Source organism: Pseudorca crassidens, chromosome 3 (assembly GCF_039906515.1).
Source record: "Pseudorca crassidens isolate mPseCra1 chromosome 3, mPseCra1.hap1, whole genome shotgun sequence".
Lineage (NCBI taxonomy): Eukaryota > Metazoa > Chordata > Mammalia > Artiodactyla > Delphinidae > Pseudorca > Pseudorca crassidens.
In genome coordinates this window covers 9,954,656-9,977,137 of record NC_090298.1, presented here as the reverse complement: position 1 = coordinate 9,977,137, position 22,482 = coordinate 9,954,656, and the positions used below count along the sequence as shown (strand labels likewise).

Genomic DNA, 22,482 nt, shown 5'->3' with positions numbered 1-22,482 from the left:
ATGCTCTCTTATTAACACTTACCTCATGGTGTGTATTCGTAAAGATTTTTAAAACCACGTTGTGTTTAACATGTATGTACAGGTCTGCCTCCCCTCCCACTCCCAGAAATACACCCCGACTTTCAGTTCCCAACTACCTTCTTCATTCCTGTGGGCAGCAGGAGAGAGCCCAGGGCTCATAGGAACTACTGAGGACGCAGGTTGGGAGGGGAGGGGAGGGGAGGGATGGATCAAGAGGACGGAGCTTTATCTCAGGCCCCCCTGCTCAAAGGCACCAGTTCTACTGCTGTCATACCCAGTCCTTGGAGAATGGCCACCTGCCTACTCCTCCCTGGAGGGCAGAGGGGAAAATCCCCCTCTTTTTGGGTCCCTAAACCTAAGGGGCAGAAAGTATGGTCTAGCACCTCACACTAGCCTCCATATCCTACTGGTTTTCTCCTCTAGTCTTTTCTAGAACTCTTTTTCCTGTCCAGAGAGAGTTCTGGTCTCTTCCTGGCATGATGTCAACTTGTGTTCCTCCCGGTTCTGTGGCTCTCAGTAACTTCTCTAAACCAGGCTTGTGTTTGATTTACAAAGCCAAGTTTTTGTGTAGCATTCCAAAAGTCTTTTTTTTCTGTCCCTTCTTCCAATGAATACACTCTGGCTGTCAGACTAGTGTATCCACTTCAAAAACTGTCTTTTGAAACCCAAAGTGGTTGTGAGCTTACATTGCACAAAGGATGTAAGCTGTGTTCTTCCCTAATGCTCTGAAGCACCTACCTTTCAGTATTTCCTAAAGTTCTTAAATGTCCTAATATTTCCTAAAGTTCAAGGATGGACAATGCAAGTCATCCAAAAATTAAATAATAATGATATGCATAAGAATACATTGCAAAGGAAAAAAAGCATACTAGAGGAGTATTACAAGCAATATAGATTTTATTTGGTAACAGAATCAGAGACTAAAAAACTTATTACCCATTATGTGACTTTCCAATTCTAACCATTACAGACGAATTCTAAGATAGTGTCTTTTGATTTAATCCATACATACCAATGGCCACTTTATACTTCAGTCGTTGTTTTTAGGCCCAATTTAATTCTTTTCTTCTGCCACATGCTTGAACAACAAAAGGAAATACTAGCAAGAATAGTCATTTCTTTTTCAAAGGAATGTTGTGAAATTCAGAGGATACAGATACATGAAGTCTGTAACTGCAAAACTGCTCACCAAATAGAAGGCATTCCTCGCTAATTCGGTGGGTGGGCAGAGGGGAGATGCACATGGCAGGTGGGAAGGTTAATAAGCATAGGTGAGATCGTACCAAGAGTCAAACATCAGATGTACCTGTGAGCTTTGGTCTTCCTCTGTTCTTGTTCAGGAAAACTTTTAGACTGGGGCCTGTCAAAGAGAACCAGAGCTGGACAGCAATTAAAGTGGCAAAACCAGATTTTATTCAGGAATTACTGCAACAGGGGCAAGGAGACCCCAATATAGACCTGAGCTCAATCCTGAATCCAAGAAATAGTCGGTATTTATAGCCAAGGAGTGGATGAGGAGGTCAGCGGGTGGGAAATTCCTAAGAGACTGTGGAAAAAAGAAGAAAATTGTAAAGGTAACCACATTTTTGGAGGATTTTAAGACCATCCATTGAAGATTAAATCAGGTGAGCTTGTTAGGTTGGCTCCAGGGACTTCATTTTTCACTCTTTCATCTTACAAAGATCTGAGGAGAAAAAAATGCTAGATTGCAACAAGTTTTAACATGAGTTTCCTATGTTGTGAGTAAAAGTTCTGTGGCAAAGATCTATTAGTACTTGGAGGGCACAGTAGCAGTGATATTAATTGTTGTTAGTTAAGGTTGTAGTTAAATCTATATAGCAATTAAAAATTTAAAAGTAATAATTTGTCAGTATTACATTTACTCATGGTTCATTCTTCTATAAGTGTTAAATGCAAGTCCACTATTCATGAAATTCATGAAAGTCTACTTACTTTTTAAAATTTATTAAATTTATTTATTTTTTGGCTGTGTTGGTTCTTCATTGCTGCACACGGGCTTTCTCTGGTTGTGGCAAGCGGGGGCTACTCTTCATTGTGGTGTGTGGGCTTCTCATTGTGGTGGCTTCTGTTGTTGCAGAGCACGGGCTCTAGGCGTGTGGGCTTCAATAGTTGTGGCACGTGGGCTCAGTAGTTGTAGCTCGTGGGCTCTAGAGCGCAGGCTCAGTAGTTGTGGTGCACGGGCTTAGTTGCTCCGCAGCATGTGGGATCTTCCCGGACCAGGGCTCGAACCCATGTCCCCTGCATTGGCAGGTGGATTCTTAACCACTGCGCCACCAGGGAAGCCCATGAAAGTCTACTTTTTATCACAATTAACCGATTCAAAAAGAGATTAAGTCACACCCACCTGGGTGCCCTAAGTCAATGTTGATTCCTAGCACCTTGGAAGACACAACAGTCATACCATAAAAGTGGGCGCCTGGGAGTGCTGGCTTCAGGTCGTCACTACTGGTCCTCCATAAACCAAGACCACAATGGAGGCTTGAAGCTTATTAGAACCACTTTTTTTTTCATTTTTAATATATTTTTTATTGGAGTAGAGTTGATTTACAGTGTTGTATTAGTTTCAGGTGTACAGCAAAGTGAATCAGTTATACATATACATACATCCACTGTTTCTTAGATTTTTTTTCCCATATAGGTCATTAAAGAGTATTTGGTAGAGTTCCCTGTGCTATACAGTAGGTCCTTATTAGTTATCTATTTTATTTTTTAATTAATTTTTATTGGAGTATAGTTGCTTTACAGTGTTGTGTTAGTTTCTACTGTACAGCAAAATATATATATATATATATATATATATATATATATATATCTGTCTCCCCTCTTTTTTGGATTTCCTTCCCATTTAGGTCACCACAGAACATTGAGTAGAGTTTTCCCTGAGCTATACAGTCAGTTCTCATTAGTTATCTATTTTATACATAGTATCAGTAGTGTATATATGTCAATCCCAATCTCCCAATTCATCCCACCCTCCTCCTTTCCCCCCTTGGTGTCCATACATTTTTTCTCTACGTCTGTGTCTCTATTTCTGCTTTGCAAATAAGATCATCGATACCATTTTTCTAGATTCCACATATATGCGTTAATATACCATATTTGTTTTTCTTTTTCTGACTTACTTCACTCTGTATGACAGTCTCTAGGTCCACCACTTTTTAATAGGTGCTTTTAAAAGAGTGCTTTTTGAAAGGACACGTGATTCTCTGGCTCATAACATTCCCCAAATCAGGTATTTCTTTCTAGGAGGGAGAGTAGTGTACCAATGCCCAACCCTCTTGAGTGTCCCTATCAAGTATACCTTCTTTGGTGATTTAAAAATCAGTATTTTGGGGGCTCTGAAACTAATTGGTATGATAGTTTAATGGTGGGTACATGTCACTATACATTTGTCGAAACCCATAGGTTGTACATCATCCAGAGTGAACCCGGGTGTAAACTGTGGACTTTCGGTGATTATGATGTGTCAGCATTGCCTCAACGTTTGTAATAAATGCTGCCACTCTGGAGGGGACGTTGATAACCAGAGATGCTATGCAGGGGTGGGGGCAGGGGTCGTAGAGGACATCTCTGTACCTTCCACTCAGTTTTGCTAATGAACCTAAAACTCTCTAAAAAACAAAGTCTATTAAAAAACAAAAACAGTTCAGTATTCGTTTAATATCTGCTTCATGCCCGTCACCCCACTGGGTGTTGGTGTAGAAAGGTTAGAAACATCAGGCAGAAGGCTTGATTTGCCACCTCTTGAGCATCTAAGAACATTGACTACTGCTGCTGATGGAACTGAGATCTCTAGCCCATAACCCCCACCCCACGCTGAGTGCCCAGCTCACAGCCAACCCCACCAGCTTGTCAGCCGTGGTCATTAACCATCTGAAGACAGGATTCTCCAACCCCAGCTGAGTCTCCCCACATTACACAAACTGGAGCAGAGATGATCGGTCCCTGCTGAGCCCTGTGCCATTAGATTTGTGAGCAGAATAAATGATTGTTGTTTCAAATTACTAAGTGTTGGAGTATTTGTTAGGCACTATGTTATGGGCTGAATTGTGTCCCCCCAGATTCATGCTTTGAGGACGTACCCCCCAGGATCTCAGAATGTGACTGCATTTGGACATAGGGTCTTTGAGAAGTGATTAAGTTTAAATGAGGTCATTAGGGTGGGCTCTAATCCAGTAGGATCGGTGTTCTTAGAAGAAGAGGAAATTGGAACGTGAAACACCAGGGATGCACAGACCCAGAAGAAAGGCCATGTAAGAATGCAGAGAGAAGACGTCTATCTACAAGCCAAGGAGAGGGGCCTCAGAAGAAACCAACCCTGTGCTCGCTTCAGCAGCATAGATACTAAAACTGGAAGAATACAGAGATTAGCGTGGCCCTTGGGCAAGGATACCCTTGCAAATTCATGAAGCATTGAATAGTTTTTGGTGGTGAGCATGCTGTCGTGTAACCAGAAGTCAAATGATAAGGTACACATAAACTTACATAAAACAGTGTTACCTCAATTTAAAAAGAAGAAGAAGAAGAAGCCAGATCTGCTGACACCTTGGCCTTGGCTGGACTTACAGCCTCTAGAACTGTGGGAAAACAAATGCTCATTTTTTAAGCCACCCAGTTTGTGGTATTTTGTTACGGCGGCTCTTGCAAACTAATACATGCAATAGGAAAACAGATTCAGTCTCCAAGGTTTGACTTCCTTTGTACAATCCTTCAAGTGTTTGCTATTGGCCATTCGTTTCCTGTTGCTTCATGGATGCTGTTTCCTATGATTGAATGATTTCAGTAGCATTAACACCTTTCATGGGGTAACAATGCCAGTCAGTTAAAGGGAACATTTTATAAAAGCTGGTGGATTTTCTGAACTTCTTCTAACACGTGGCTTACCCAGACCTCTTCTAGCCAGTAATGTAAACATACATGACCTTTCCTTTCCCTCACTGAACTTATCTCCTCCGGAATTCACTGGGCTTGTGTAATTATTTCTGAAAGGTGAAGAAAACATTTGCCCCAAGGAGAAAAGAGCTGCTATTAAAGGGCTAAAAAGATAAAATGTTTGATACAATGTTTTTTGCAGTCAACTAGCTACACGTTCATTAATTCTGATTTATCTTGAGGATTTCACATGTGGTAATCAGTAGGTACTATTTTAAAGAGGATAAATCCTGATATTCTTGTTGTTTGTTGGCCACCACTCTCTGGGTAATGCAGAGCAAGCCTTTCTCCAGCCAACACCATCCACATGCATTCCTGTTTGCTCATTGCTGTGTCCTGGGAGTTGAAGACACACAATTGAAGGGGGCTGGGGGTCTGCAGAAGGAGGAGACTGGGCTGGTTAATAGAATATTCAGGGCTGGGGCAGAATGAAACCTTCAGACAAAAACTAGGGTGGGGGCTTCCCTGGTGGCGCAGTGGTTGAGAGTCCGCCTGCCGATGCAGGGGACACGGGTTCGTGCCCCGGTTTGGGAAGATCCCACATGCCGTGGAGCGGCTGGGCCCGTGAGCCATGGCCGCTGAGCCCGAGCGTGCGGAGCCTGTGCTCCACAACGGGAGAGGCCACAACAGTGAGAGGCCCGCATACCACAAAAAACAAAACAAAACAAAACACAAAAAAAAAACTAGAGGGAAGAAAGAGACCCAAAGGACACAACTGAAAGCATTTGGTGATTGTCACAGAGTGTGTAAGAGAGAAACATGCAAGTAGACACTTTAACCTATTGCTGTGGACTGAATCATGTCTCCCCGAATGTATATGTTGAAACCTAAACCCCCCTGTATGTGACTGTGTTTGGAGACAGAGCCTTTGAAGAGGCAATTAGGTTAAATGAGGTCATAAGGTGGAGCCCTGGTCTGATGGAACAGGTGTCTTTGTGAAAGAGGAAGAGATACCAGAGCTTTCTCTCTCCCCACCCTGTGAGGATGCAGTGAGAAGGCTGCCATCTGCAAGCCAGGAAGAGAGCCCTCACCAGAACCCAGTCGAGGTGTCACCCTGACCTTAGACTTCCCAGCCTCCAGAACTGTGACAAATTATGTCCGCTGTTTAAGTCACTGAGTCTGTGGTCCTTTGTTAAGGCAGCTTGAGTAGACTAAGACATCTATTATTCCACCCATGATACTGGTCTGCTTTTAGTACATTGATATTAATACTGGCTGGCCTCTGTGTGTCCCTCTCCATATGCAGTAAGCTATTTCTGGATTGTAAGTATCTGAACTTTACAATAAGTGCCGCTTATAGAGATGAGGGGGAGGGGAAAGCAGATATAAGTTACAGAATAGAAGACACCAGACTTTTGAACTGAGTGTGGCTGGGTCTCTTCCTCCGTGTGAGATGAGGCACCAAAGGGATTGAGCACCAGAAGGGCAGGACCTTACTTAGCTCTGGGGTGGATCACTCTGACTACCTTGAAAGTAGACTCCGGGGGCAAGATTTGAAGCAGGGAAGCTTGCTGTTGAGGAGGCCGCTGCAGAAATCTGGGGTAGAGATGGCGGTGGCTTAGGCCAGTGTGGTGCAGGGCTGGGAGTAAGGAGGGCTCAGGTTACAGGTATATTTTGAAGGTAGAGGAGACAGACTTGGCTGCCATCTCAAAGCAGGCTTTAGGCCCAGGCGGCTGTGAGATTGGGGCTGTCATTCACTGAGATGTCGGAGGTGGTGAGGGGAACAGTTCTGGAGGCAATTTCACAGTCACCGTTGGGTCACGTTAAGTGTGAAATGTCACATAAACGTCTGAGGGCAGAGTCGCAGAGGCTGCAGTAGCCAGTTCTGGAAGACAGGTAGTTCTGGATTGGCAGTGTAAACCCAAGAGGCATTTGTGTACGGAATCAAGCAACCATACTTTCTCAGATGCCCAAGATAATCCAATGCCGTTTTTACCCCCAGTGTAATTATCCAACAAATTTCATCATCAGTTTAATCTACCCCTAGTCTGATTAAAATCATGATATGAGATGGGACCACTATGGCAGGGGGTGAAGATAAAGAAAAGAACAGAAGCGGGATGAGCCCTGGGGATGCCGCCATTTAGAGGTCAAGCGATGAGAGAGGCCAGCAAAGGAGACAGAGAAAGGGCCTGTGAGAGAAGGTGACCAGGAGAGGGTCAGGTCCCAGAAGACGGTGTATTGAGAAGGTAGGATGACCAGTGTAGGGCCACTGCAGGCACAGCCCTTGGGCGTCTTCTCTGTCTATCTTCATTCATTTCCCCATGAGCCCATCCAGGCTTGAGGCTTTCATTACCAAGGTGTTTGTAGACTTATCTGCTTACACCTCGAGCTTCCTAACTGGCCTCCCTACTTCCATCTGTGCCCCAGTCTCCTCTCCTGATAGCAGCCACGTAAGATCCCCACAGATGTCACCTCCTCGTCAAAGGGTCCCCTGAACACTGGCTTTTATGGCAGCCCTTTCCCCGTTTCATTTCCTGTTCGTTCTCTTTAGCACATAGGAATATTGGAGGTACCTTCATGTCTCCCCGACTGCTCGCCTCCCCCAAAGGATGTGAGCTCCATGGAGGAAGAACTCTTTCTCTATTTGTTTCCCTGCCTGGCACATAATAGGTGCTCCATGAATATTTGTGGAATAAATGAATGACAGAAAAAGAAACAGGACCTGTGAAGGAAGCCCAGCGAGTAGTCAGAGGGGGGAGGGAGGCAAGGATAGTTCAAGTGCAGACACCGATGGAAGGAAAACTCATCCGTGTTGCGAAGAGGTCGAGTAGAATGACGAGTGAACAGAAGCATTGGTTTGCTGGTCCCTTGAGACCACTGACGGAGCTGTCCAGGTGGAGTGCCACCAAGAGAACTGAGCTGATGAGAAATTAAGGAGCACGTTATGGTTGAAGGGGCCGGTGGGCGATGCGGGGCCGTTTTGAGAAGATGCTGGGGCAGAACAGAGGCGCTGGAGAGGAGGGGAAATTAGCAAGCAAAGAGGTGAGCAGGGTGGGATGCAGGGAAGCAAGGACAGGCTTTCGGCACAGGTGCAGATGTGGAGGTCCACTGAGGGGGGGGGAGCACGGGTGAGGTTGAGGTTGGGTGTCCAGGGCGGAGGGAGCACAGGGGAGCTGCCATCTCCCAAGTGCAGCAGCTTTGAAGCAGGAAGGCCCAGAGCAGCCCCATCACCCCACGGCCGACCACAGCAGTACCTGGAAACTGGCCCTTGCGGTTTCCGGGACTCAAGCTGTTCTACGGTTCTTTTCTTTTTTTAATTAACACATGAGTTTGACATGTTTTATTTTTTAAGTCAATTATTTATTCTTCCTTAAAGAGGGAAACTATAAAAGCAGGGGAAAAAAACCCCAGTAATTTCTGTTGCTCATAATAAAACGATAGTTTTAAATGCTTACGTTTTCTTAAGAATGTTAGAGAACCAGCACACCTGTTGAGCTGTATGCTTAGATTATGCTCTTAGGACTGTTGTTTAAATCTTTTCTCCCACTGCTCCAGGGGAGGAGAAAAAGGCAAGGGGGCACTTTCAAGTAGTTCTGTACATTAAAGAATATTTTCATTCCGTGTTTTTCTTTTTCTCTTCAAAAATATAGTGTACTTGTTTCATAAGGCTGCCATAACAAATTACCCCAGAGCTGAGAGAACTACATTCTCTCACAACTCTGGAATCCATAAATCTGAAACCACGGTGTCAGCAGGGCCACACTCCTTCCGAAGGCTCTAGGGGAGGGTCCTTCCTCTCCTCTTCTGGATCTTGGAGGCTCCAGGGGCTGCTTGACTTGGGGCTGCATCCCTCCAGTCTCTGCCTCTGTCTTCATGTCACCTTCTTCCCTGTGTGTCTGTCTCAAATTCCTCTCTTTTCCCTTATGAGGACACCAGTCATTGGATTGAGGGCCCACTCTAAATCCAAGATGGTTTTGTGTTGAGACCCTTAAATACGTCTACAAGGACCCTATTTCAAATAAAGTCACATTCATAGGTACTGAAGGTTAGGACTTGGGCATATCTTTTCAGGGGCCCCTTTGCAACTCACTATGTGTCGTTTTGTAATTTGAGATGTGATTTATTTTTTGTGTTCATTGTTATTTTGTGTTCTGGAGAGTTGCATCAGTTAAAACAATTATATAAATAAATAAAGTAGCTTTCAGTTTCAAAGAAACAACTAAGTCCATTCTTTAATTGTATTCTAGATCATGTGTAAGGAATGGATGACTTGGGAATTAAAATCAGATATTCAGCAATGTGCAAATTGTAAGTTTCTCTTGCTGACAGTAAATCGACTAGAAAACACAGTTAGGAAAATATCTTTTGAAGAAATATATTTTGTTCAGCACATTCTCCACGGATCGGCACAAAATAGAATCCTGATTAATTTGAAGTCATGTCGAACTTCAGTTCCGCTTGTTTCAAATGATTGTTTCCCTTGAACATTAAGCTGTAGGAGTTTGTGAATAAGCTGGGAACAGAGAGACGTTTAAGATGTGGGTGTAAGGGGGAGGGAATGAAGTTTATTAAGCATCTACTTGATGAAAAGTGCTCTCATCCTGGAATTTCATTCATTATCAGAGCAACTCAGGGAGATGGATTGAGTCTGTCCTGTCTCATTGTCGAAGTGGCCGTGTCCAGGACACGGCCCAGAGCACAGCTAGGAGCCAACAAAGGCAGGATTTGGAGTGTGAAGGCGGAGCAGAAGTCAGTTTTGTTCCTGTTCTGACTTCACCACTTACCCACCCGTGAACCTGAGTGCTGATCAAGAGATGGGGCTGTGAGGTTGTTGAGAGCGCCCACCTCTGGCACAAGATGCCAGGTTTTGAAACCCATCTGTGCTCCTTGCTTGCTCTGTGACCTTGGATCACTGCCTATGTGCCTCAGTTTCCCCGTCTGTAAAGTGGGGATGATATTAGCTCATAGAGTTAACTCATAGAGTTGTGTGAGGATTAAATGGAGGGATTTATACATAAAGCACTTGCGACAGTGACAGGCACTTAGAAGCCCTGTTGAGCACACCTGGTCCCACCCTTCTCTCACCAGGGTACATTTATTCAGATAAAGAGTGTGAGAGTCACTCCTTTCACCTCACCTTCAAATCCCGTATAATGAGATGCCTAACTGGTGAAATGCCCTATGAGGACCAAATACCAGTTAAGCCCAACAGGTACTGTTTTTATTTCAATACAAAGATTTTTGAGATTTGCATTAGCCATTAACGAAAAAATTTTTAGTTTTTTTTTTTTCAGAACTTTCTTGTACATCTGTAGTTCTAAATCTGCCTAATTCTGTCATTGAAAACCAACTCTTTGTTCAAAAGCAACCTTTGCTTGGAAAAAGAAAAAAAAAGATACACTATTTTTATCAGAGGCTTAAGGGCAAAAATGAGCTATAGCATTTTATGCAGGGAGAAAATAATCATTAATTATTAGACTTGATTATTTGAGTTTAGAATCTATTTCCAGAGGGATCGTATTTAATTTAATCTATGTGCCAAGACTGTGCTAAATAAACCTTGAACAAATCTTGTTCCAGGGAAATTTTTAACATATTCTGTTTTTTTTTATATCAACTAGGTTTTTTTGTGGAAATAGTTTTATTTGTTTCTGAATGTTGGTTTTCAAATTACTTTCCAAAAATGTTTGTAATTTGACACTGAGGATGCTTTTTTTTTTTTTTGTGGTACGCGGGCCTCTCACTGTTGTGGCCTCTCCCCTTGTGGAGCACAGGCTCCGGACGCGCAGGCTCAGCGGCCATGGCTCACGGGCCCAGCCGCTCCGCGGCATGTGGGATCTTCCCGGACCAGGGCACGAACCCGTGTCCCCTGCATCGGCAGGCGGACTCTCAACCACTGCGCCACCAGGGAAGCCCTAGAGGATGCTTCTTTCATGCATAGTTTTCTCTAGCATTTTTACTAATGAACCTCACTGTGTGTTCACATGAAATGGGGATTTAACAACATGGTAGTTTTATAAGAAAAAGTTATTATGTATTGTTAAAACAGACATACAACCAACAAAAATTTAATAAGGACCCAAAGCAGACATACAAATTGCCACACATAAATAAACCCAAAGGCCTTAAAAACAAGGCTTTGATTAATACGTCATGTGAAAATTAAGATTTTCATGAAGTTGTAAAATATTGCCCACAGGATAAGTAAAACCATCAAAGATCATGCCAGTACGGTACACCTTGGCTCACCCCCTAGTTAAAATGCAAAGAAGGGATGAATATTGATGAAGATCGTTGTTTAAGGTTTTCCATTAAGCGTGTTCTAAAGAGAAGTATTTCTGATGATTGGAAAGAGGGAGAGAAAGAAACAGGAGTAATCCAGGTAAAACATGGTAAAAATTAAAAGCAGAAAACATAAATACTCCCCAGAAACTCTTTGTATTTATTCAAATTGTGTTTGTCCAGTGCTAAATTTTAAAACCTTAATACCCCAAAAGGCAACACATCTTTTTCAGGGAAACTTCCTGTGTATCAGGGTAGAGTAAAACGTTTTTTTCTAGTGGAAAATGTACACAGAGGGAGCTCAGCCATGTTGCTTCATGTCCACCTGAAAACAAATAAGAATTTCTTAAATGTAATAAACATGAGGTTGTTCAATAGCCCCATTTATCTGGACCCAGAAGTAGCAGTTATCCAGAGTGCAGTTGCTATGGTGAGGAGACAGGAAGTGCTCCTTTTACTGAGATGCTTATTAAGTAGATCGTCTCCTGCTGCAGCTCTGTGCACCTCCTGTGACATCTCCGGAACTAGGCGAAAAGTAATTTCATTGAAAGAAAAGCCCAATTTCCCTTTGAGCTTATGGATCTTAATAAAACAAAAGCAAAGGTTTTTTTTGTTTTGTTTTGTTTTTTTGAGCTTTTCTGTCCTCCTGGCCCTTGAGAGATTTCCCCAGATGTTTTATTATTATTTTCTATGTCTTCTTTTTTTTTTTTTTTACATCTTTATTGGAGTATAATTGCCCCACAATGATGTGCTAGTTTCTGCTCTACAACAAAGTGAATCAGCTATACATATACATATGTTCCCATATCTCTTGTGTCTCCCTCCCAAATCACTTGCAAAGTTATTTTTAACAAAGTCATCTGAGTTGCCTTGGCTACAGAGAGATTCTCCTCTTCAGGGGAATGGTTTTCCCTAGAACCAAAGGGTTACTTTCACATCTGGAGCTGGGGGGTGTGGGGAGGTAGGGTGGGGAATTCCTGCACTTAGTCATGAACCTGGAGCATCTATCACCTGCGTGCTCACCTGGGTACCAGAGTGTGGTCAAGGCTGCAGTCAGATCACTGTTTAATTAATACTGATTAGTATTAATAGAAATTATTATAACAATTTAAAAATGACACTCTAATGCATGGATCAGCAAAGTTTCCGTAAAGGGGCCAGATAGCCAATATCTTAGTCTTTGTGGGCCAAGGGGCAAATCAAGAATATTATGCAGATACTTAAATAAGAAGAGAGGAAACAAATTTCTACAAAATTATTATTAATGAAATCCAAAATATAATAAAATGTTAATAATAATGTTTTTTAATAGATGTCTATCAATAAGAATGAGATTATTTGGGGGAGATAACATTTCGTGTAATTGGACTTCAAGATTTTAATGTTCCCTATCATCCAATTTATTGTAACTGCCTGTCTGTTAAAGCCATTTCTAGCTGGCAGGCCATACAAACACAGGAGGTGGCCTGGATTGGGCCCAGGTACTAACCCTGCTCAAACATACTGTTGATTTTACGTGCTCATGGTTATAATTCAGGTATTCCTCTCGTAAATATAAAAGTTGATATTTTGGGCTTCCCTGGTGGTGCAGTGGTTGAGAGGCCACCTGCCGATGCAGGAGACACGGGTTCGTGCCCCAGTCCGGGAAGATCCTACATGCCGGCGAGTGGCTGGGCCTGTGAGCCATGGCCGCTGAGCCTGTGCATCTGGAGGCTGTGCTCCGCAACGGGAGAGGCCACAACAGTGAGAGGCCCGTGTACCGCAAAAAAAAAAAAAAAGTTGATATTTTGCCCTTATGTGTTTTAATAAGATAGCCCTTTGAGTTTAAGTGATTAAAATGAATTTCTATATTTTTATGAAATAGATGCATTCTATCTATAGAATCTCCTATATCTATCTATCTCTTATAAAAGTCAGGAGTCCATGGCCTGATTGGATTAGTACAGTTTTGTTTTCCAAATGGGGACCACCTATGAGTGAGTAGTCAAGTCAATTTAGAGGTTTTTGACCAGCATTTAAAAGATTGAATCAGATAGCCTAGAATGATTACAACGCCCATAGTAAGGAAAGTTTGGTTTGGTGTCTTGGAAAAGAGGTGTCAGACATGTGAGTGTGTGTGTGTGTGTGTGTGTGTATGTCTGTGAGTCTAAGATATATTTTTACTGTGGGTCTTAATGCAAAACGCTGAGAAGTATTTCCTTTCCCTAAATAATACATTCAAAAAAAATCTCCTAGATGCTGACAGAGTAACAACATTATCAAATACCTCCAGCTATTCAATGCTAATAACTTATGTCGTAACTGATGGGTATAAATTAATTTGTGTGGCTATGGCGTAGTGTTTTCCACAGTAGATGTTGAGTGATCAGAGGAAGAAATGACATAATTCTGTCAAGAAAATAATGTCACATTGCTGTGTTTTCTGAATCCGTCCACAAGTTTGAGTGCAAAAATAATCTAAACTCTTCCTTTATTTGTCAGGAATTGGTATTATAACTGCATGTCCTTGTTAGAAAATAGAAATTATAGTTGTAAAAAATATATTTTTAAATATTTTAGTTCGCATTCTGAAAACAGCTTAGGCATCGTATTTCACACCATTTTTCTCTTTCCTTGTAAAAGTTGTTTTCTCCTTACGTTAAGTGGGATGGTTTGTATCTCAGAATGAAGTCTCTTCTCTCTGCCTCTTTATTTCAACCTCCCATTCATTTCTCATTCAGCCAGTCCTTGGTAGGGACTCATCCAGTACTTGGAGCCAAAACTGTAGGTGACGTGAGATACTCAAAGGGACCACGTGGTCCTTCCCAGTGATCATGGAAGCCCAGTGTTCCCTCTTCATTTGAATATAAAATATTTCATAAGGGCAGTAGGGCCCAACTGAGAACTGAGATGAGTGTCCAGATGGAAGTGGGCAGTATTGTCACTGTCACTGTCATTCTCATCATCTTCATGTGTTTCTGTAAAGTGTTTCATATGTGTGAAAGAAGGCAAGGGACAAAGGGCTGAGTAGACCAGGAGTTTAAATAAAATTAAAGTCATCTTTCCTCCCAATCTAACTTTAGCCTTTAAAGTTAATTAGTACCCAAATTGTTAAACAAGTATGATTTTATATGCAATACTTTATATGTGATGTGTGTATGCGTGATTATCTAACACTCATATATTAATATATACATATATGTATATACATATATTGTACATACTTATGTACATAGATGTGTGTGTATATGTGTGTATCTATATACATATATATGTGTATATATGTATATATATGTGTGTGTATGTGTGTATATACACACATTTTTTAAATTGCAGATTATGACCCCTCAGTGGGTAGTAAAATCCTTTTATTGGTCATGAACAGCGGTTTGGAAAATAATTTAATAGAATCGAACAGAGTAGAAAAGGACAGAACAGAAGCTATCTAAATGCATGGATCTTAGTCAGGATACCTTTTCCCCACTGAATTAGGTACACATTTATGTGTGCCTGGGTTTGTATGAACTGAGTTGCAAATATTTCACATTGTGTTTCATTGGAAACAATCCTGAGAGACAGCACTAAAGTCTCAGTGACAGCAGTGATTAACATGTGCCTTTTATTCTCCTGGATAGAGTGTATTTTATCACCATGTGCCAAAGCATAGTAATTAGTAGACTACTTCCTGGAAGTGCATCACATAATTTAATTTAGATAAATATTTGTATGTTTGGTTCCACATGGAATTCACATGAACTATTATTTAGTTAGCTTTTTCTATCTGCTGGTTATTGTAGGGGTTTTTTTATCTGCTATTTTAAGCTTTCTTGCGGTAATAAGGCTAAGCATTGGGTTGCAGTAATCCAATAACGCCAATCAAAGAAGGTATTAAGAGACATAACCTGGTGGTGTGATGAACTGGGAGATTGGGATTGACATATATACACTAATATGTGTAAAACAGATAACTAATAAGAACCTGCTTTATAAAAAAAAATTAAATAAAATTCAAAAATTCAGGAAAAAAAAAAGAGACATAGCCTGGAAGTATAATGTTGAACACTGATTTAAGGAGAAAAGAGCTTAATCCTCAATAATATTGCTTCTAATGACACCATGTGTTGAAGCAGGGATCCTGTATTTTTTATGAGTGTTACATAATCTATTGTTTCCCTGTTGCATAAAAATCAATCCAGCCAGAAATCTGACACTGCAAAAGCATGAGAATTCTCACAGTCCAACTATTACAATGGATTTTTTGTTTGTTTTTTTACCGTATCGTTTTCCTTTGAATGAATACAAAGAGTAAGCTTATAGAAAACACAATAATGTACCTGATAAGCGGCATAGTTGTCATGTGTGGTATTTCACCAGCTGGTATTAGCCAGTGTATACTAACTACATATAAATGCATTACTTAATGTGTGGGTCTCTAGGTATATAAATTAGTAGTTGCTTGTTAGAACTTGAGAAATAATGTAGAGGCAAAAATCCTACTGTGCTTGAACTTTTTGTTTGTAAGCAAAATAAAAATAAAAACAGCCCCACGTTGGGGAAGCCTTCTAATAGGAACAAATTCTAGTAAATTCCAATACTGTGGAAAGGGAACTTGAAATTGAGGGCTTAAATACAAATTTCATTCAAGTTCATCTTGAAGATTTTGTTTGCACCTTGGAATTCAGAAGTGGTGAAATACAGTGTTTGTGAATGTCAGTGTTTTACAAACATGGGAGCTTTTGGAATATAGTTATTATATGATTACAATACCCAAAGTTGACATAATCATACAGTTCCAGGCTCCATGTGTAATAATTTTCAATCACTGTTTTTTTATTCTATAGTTCATAGATAGACATCTAACTTTCTGAACATTTCTGCCTTTTGGTTTACGTTATATGAATGTGAATATTGATGATGTCCTGCATATTCTGACGGGGAGGGCTTACTCCTGTGAAAATCATCCTGCAGGGTTCCCAAGGGCAAGCGTAGAGAGGAACTCTGGCAACAGTTTCAAAAAGAGGCACCCTTTTTGTAAGTATTTACATTTATGCCAAACATGTACTGTGAACTTCATGTACATATACACTTTGTTGACACCAGAGCACCAGTTTCTTTCATTACACATGTAAACCTGCGTCAGTTCATTTGGCCGTCTGACAACGCTATGAGTTCAGCATGTGCTGTGGTCCAGTTGGACATGAGGTATGGATGCAACATAAATGTAGGTTGAAGTTTTTAAGTGAAGAAACAGTCTGCTCTTTTTACATTGAAGACTGTATCTATTTTGGTCAAGAACAATAAACCAGAGAAAACATTTTTCTAGCGTTTCCTTTATAGCCCAGAATAGATTTCAGATTATTCAGATTTAAGAGCCCAAAGTGTTATAAAGCTGTTCTCTTATATTTCTCAAGGCCAGGAAATGATGAAAGATGAGTGAGTTGGTATCTCTTGCTGGGGCGGGCATTGTGCTAAGCTCTCTCCCTGCCGTACCTCCCTGACTTCTCTGTAACCCTATAGGCTGGATGCTGGTATCTCCCCATTTTGTAGGCGTGCAAACCAAGTCCCACGGAGCCCATGTACCTGGCCCATGGTCTCACAGCCAATAAGTAGAAGAGCCTGGCTCACCCCAAGGCAGGTTGCCTCCAGAGGCCGAGCTCTTAGCCATGATGTATTTTTAAATGAAACATTTGATAAAAGAAAGAAAAGGAACAGAGTAAATGTCAGTGCCGTGGTTGAAATGAAGATAGCTTAGCTTGGTTGACGAACACCCCATACGTCTTCAGACACCTGTGAGAATTCTATTGGGAAAAAGGTCAGTATACATATTGCTCATTATTATGAAAATCCTGTTGCAAAGGAAAAGACACTTATGCATAATTTTGAAGAAATAAGTACAAATTTAATTTAACTGTTCACCAGACCTGTGAGCTGTAACTGGTTGAAAAGTGACACTGAGAAAAGTACAGATTGCGGTGTCATACATGAGCCTTCATTATATAATTTTCATTTTGTTTAGTGTAAATAGTGTGATAATGCTTGACATGCATTTGTTTTTTTGTTTGTTTTGTTTTGTTTTGTTTGCGGTACGCGGGCCTCTCACTGTTGTGGCCTCTCCCGTTGCGGAGCACAGGCTCCTGATGCGCGCTCACTGGCCATGGCTCACGGGCCCAGCCGCTCCGCGGCATGTGGGATCTTCCTGGACCGGGGCACGAACCCGTGTCCCCTGCATCGGCAGGCAGACTCTCAACCACTGCGCCACCAGAGAAGCCCCGTTTGTTATTTTTAAGTTGTACCTTTGGTGATTGTGAAAGTAAATAGGTATCTTAATGAAATGACTCTTTAAGCTCACTCAGAATTTTCTTTAAAATAGGCTTCAAGATTCTAATAAACATCTGGAAAAGAAAATGTGGAAGTATTGAGGTAGAGGAGACACATGTCCTGTGGCCACTTCATACAAGACCCCTGAATCACGCCTTCTGCCATCAGCACTTTCACATTACAGGCAGAGTTTCTTGGGTTTCATCGTCATTGGTTAGATCCACCTGCTTCCTCCAGACTTTTCTTTTATAGAGTTTGTCTGCCTAACAGCGACAACTTCTCACCCCTCTCTAGACTTTTAACCCTTCTCTGATACTGTCCCTTCCCTTTCAGTGTTGCAGACTCAGAGGGAGCAAATGCCCCAGGCTTCCCTCTGAGTAACAAATAGAAACAATGCAGGGCTTGGTTAAAATGTTAACACCAAAACCATTAGCACACGCTCTTTTTTTTTTTTTTTTTTTTGCGGTACATGGGCTTCTCACTGTTGTGGCCTCTCCTGTTGCGGAGCACAGGCTCCGGACGCGCAGGCTCTGCGGCCATGGCTCACGGGCCCAGCCACTCCGCAGCATGTGGGATCTTCCCGGACCGGGGCACGAACCTGCGTCCCCTACATCGGCAGGCGGACTCTCAACCACTGCGCCACCAGGGAAGCCCAGCACATGCTCTTTTGTGAAGTCATTTGAATAGTTAAATATCCATGCAAAATATAATGAGCTACTAGAACGGAAGATTTTCCTTTAATCAGTCATCTGATTTTCCAAACCAGATGACTTTGGTTATTATTAGGACAAATTTGCAATACTTGGACAATGAGTGCGGTCCTACTAAGTCACACAATGGGTATTTGCCAGTTTAGTGCCAGATGGGTGGGACGACTCCCTCTCATGGTTGGTTGGTCTCCCACAAGGGAGCCTTGGAAGAGGGTCTTGCAAGTTGGTAAAAAATCTCTTAAAGGCCTCATTTATCTGTGTCTCAGTTACTAACTGGTGCCCTCTGGTGGTGGGTGGATTTGATGCACTCAAACGGCCATCCCTTGCAGATGAAGATACAAAACAAACTGCAGAGATGTTTTTCACACCTCGGACTAGGCATTTACAGACTGATGAGGGCAAACCCCAGCACCACGTGGCCCAATTGACAATGGGTAATTATGAAGGGTGAACCCTCTAAGGGCTACTCCTGCCCTAGGAGGACCATGGCAGTTTAGGAGATTCCATCAGGTCCCCTCCATGCCCTTCCCAAGACTCATCTCTCATGGAAAGTAGCCTTCAGGTCATCTCAGCGCCTTTGTGGCCATTCACCAGCAGGAGGCATTTGTCTCTCCTCGTGATGTTCCCTGGAAGAGTTTCCACATGGGGAGCTGAGCCATCATGGCAGCTTCTCTATTCAAATATGTGCAGTGTAAATTACGCTAATTAAGCTGGAGTGTAATTATAGACCAGAAAGATTCTTCGCAGTCTGAATTGAATTGTTGTAGATAAACGTGCACTAAGTTAATAGTGTGCAGCTAATTATGAAAGGTAAAGGAGAGGAAGAGGGGTAACCAGTTTCGTGATGTTTTAGAGATGCTGCTGTCCCAGGCGAACACTCCCATTAAAAGCCCAGGTAACCCTGATGGTGAGAATTCTTCTAGCGTTTGCCTCTGATTTTCAATACTGCAATTAAAATAGCCACCAGTGACTAATTAACCCAGTTAACTCTATTTGTCTGTGGCATTTATTACAGCAGAGAGTTAAATGCAGTGACACTCTGCCGCTTTATGTCCTATCCCAAGTAGATGCGTGAAGTTAATTCTTTATTCTTTACTTAGGCTTCTGTGTGCACTTATGATACTTACGAAAATGAGGTGAGGATCCATCGTCCCTATGTGATTTTGCCAAGCTCCACTAAAGCTGTATTCTGGGAAATAAATTCTTTTTACTTAGAATCAAAACAAGCTCAAGTGGCAGTCATCTGCCTTTTGTTCCAAAGCTATCAATTCAAAGGATCTGAGAGATGTTATCATCATGCTGTGAGTACATGAAGAAATAGTTAGTCATTTAATCCTTTCAGCTAGAGTCTTATCAGTAAGGTGGGTTTCCTGTGTTCCTTGATCAAAGCCACCTGAACTAGCTAAATGAGAGGTACTTTTTTTTTTTTTTTTTAACACAGAGAATACATACAGTGATGCTGAGTGATTTTTCAGCTAATTTGGGAAAATGTAATGTTCACGTGCCTTCTGAGCAGAGTGGCCTGACGCCCAGTTGAACACTGTTAGAGAGTCTGGAAGAATCTAGCAAAGCCCCGAGTGTTAAAAGGACCTGATGAAGAGGGGTCCTTTACAGAGGATGTGACCGTCCAGTAGAAGGAGGGGGCTGATGTCGTGGGACGTCACACCTCACTGTTTCTTCTGGGTTTCCAGGGAACTTTAAAAAATCCCTTCAGTTGCGTTTCTTCAGCTAGAAAACCAACAGAAATGTTGAGATGTGCATCAGAGTTTTACTGATTCCTTTAAATGTCTGTTTTCTCTCCTTTCTTATTTGCAGTATTGCTGAGTCGTCTCACACATAGCTGTTTGAGACACTAACAATCAACACCCCTGACTTTTAACTGGAATTTCCTAAACTTTTCTGAAATATCTGTATGTTCTTAGAGCATTTATAGCAGTTTCTTTTTTGACTTCATAAAATTTAGCCCGTCTTTGTTGTACTTCTGACGTGTCGTTACTTTTCTTTATGCCAAGATAGTATTGGCATCAGAAAGTTTCTTAAAGTTCATTATTTAATCAATACACTTTTGAGGAAAGTATGAAGTTTTTCTTGCCTGTGAGATGAGACAGTGTTGCTGAATGATGACAACCATAGTTTCTGAAGATTTGATGTCGGGTTGAGACTCCAGAACTACCCTGTAGTAACTGTGTGACTTTGCACAAAGTTTTTAACTTTCAGCCTCAGTTCCCTCACCTGTGAACCAGTAAAGTCATTGATTATCTTCCTCAAAAGGTTATAGCAAGGGTCAGCAAACTATAGCCCAAGGGCCAAGTCCAGCCCACCACCTGTTTTGCTTTTTTTAAAATACATTTATTCATTTATTTATTTTTGGCTGCGTTGGGTCTTCGTTGCTGCGTGCGGGCTTTCTCTAGTTGCGGTGAGCAGGGGCTACTCTTTGTTGCGGTGCGTGGGCTTCTCATTGCAGTGGCTTCTCTTGCTGTGGAGCATGGGCTCTAGGTATGCAGGCTTCAGTAGTTGTGGTACGTGGGCTCAGTAGTTGTGGCGCACGGGCTTAGTTGCTCCGCGGCATGTGGGATCGTCCCGGACCAGGGATTGAACCCATGTCCCCTGCATTGGCAGGTGGATTCTAAACCACTGTGCCACCAGGGAAGTCCTGCCCACCACCTGTTTTTGTAAATAAAGTTTTATTGGAACACAGCCGTGCCCAGTTTTTACATTTCGTCTGTGGCTGCTTTTGAGCTACAACTGCAGAGTTGAATAGTTGTGACAGAGACTGTGTGGCCAGCGAAGGCTAAAATATTTATTTTCCATCTCTTAACAGGAAAGGTTTGCTGATCCCTAGATGGAATAGTAAATTTATGTGTTTGTGTATAAAACATAAAAACCTTTGTGTGTATAATACGACCTACATACATGTGTGTGCATATATGTACATAATATGCATATAAAGGTTTCAGCATAATGCTTGGCACATTGCAAGCATTCAATATATGTTGACAATTTTAATTATTATTATTTAAATGTTATTGTCTTGTTAAATCCACTTTTACTTCACTGGTAGAGAATTAGTTATGAAGAGGACATTAGATGAGATATCATTAAGCCCTCAAATTAATCACAATTAAAATACTTTGCTTTAAAAATATTTTCTAAAGTAAAGGCATTGTTTATCACTTAAGCAGATGTTGATTATAAATACATATATCATGGCACGTTCCCCAATGTAGTAGTTTCCTGGAATGGCCATAAAAAATTACCACCCACTTGGATGGCTTAAAACAACAGAAATTGATTGTCTCACCGTTCAGAGGCTGAAAGTCCAAGGTCGTGGTATCAGCAGGGCCATACTCTCTCTGAAGAAATTAGGGGAGGGTCCTTCCTGGTCTCTTACAGCTGCTGGTGGTTGCAGTCCTTGGTGTCCTTGGCTTGCAGACACACCACTCCAATCCCTGCCTCTGTAGTCACAGAGTGACCCCTGTGTCCATCTTCACATGGTCTTCTCTCTGTGAGTGTCTGTGTCCAAATTTCTCTCTTGCCTTAAGGATGCTGGTCATTGGGTGAGAGCCCACCCTAATCAAGATGACCTCGCAACTCTATTCCATCTGCAAAGACCCTATTTCCAAATAAGGTCACAGTCACAGGTTCTGGGGGTTAAGACTTTAACATAGCAACGTATCTTATCAAAAAATACAGAATCCAACCTATAATATCAAGTAACTACCCTTTAGAAAATGGATAATTGTCCTTATATTTTAGAATATATGTTAGCGCAAAATAGACGATTGAAGTAAATATTTCGGTCAGTCATTTTGACGCCTGGAACTAATAATAAAGACTAACCAAACTGCTGTTAGCAACACATTTTTTGAAAGGACATCTCTGTTTAGTTGATTGAAAGGTAAACATGAGATTCCAGATGACAGGCCACCAGAGGCAACATGAACTCAGATGCCCGGTTAGAAGAACCCTGTCCAGGTCAAGGGGGACCACATCCACTGCACGTGAGCCAGGCAGGTCACACCTGGGACACTGTGTCCACTGTTGGCAGCTTGTGAAGAAAGCAAACCGGAGTGTGTTCAGAGGAGAGGGCAACATACTCAGAATCTCACCAGATGAGGAAGATTTGGCGTTTGATGTAAGCAGATATGAAGGGTATGCGGTGGGTGTGAGAACGGAGAGGCAGCAGTAATTATAAGAGCCACCGGAAATTCCCGCTGGAGCATCGTAGGCCACATGTAAATAAATTAAATGACTCGGACTGGAAAGTCTTTTTTCA

The 22,482-nt window shown here is 41.9% G+C and overlaps 1 protein-coding gene and 1 non-coding gene across 7 annotated transcripts in view; both read left to right on the top strand.

The window, feature by feature from the left end:
* Window positions 1-22,482, top strand: part of CTNND2 (catenin delta 2) — a 936,316-nt gene that overhangs the window by 624,066 nt on the left and 289,768 nt on the right. The window lies entirely within an intron of this gene.
* On the top strand, window positions 4,363-4,467 carry LOC137222852 (U6 spliceosomal RNA). The gene has a single exon (XR_010942634.1). It is a non-coding gene; the product is annotated as a U6 spliceosomal RNA (small nuclear RNA).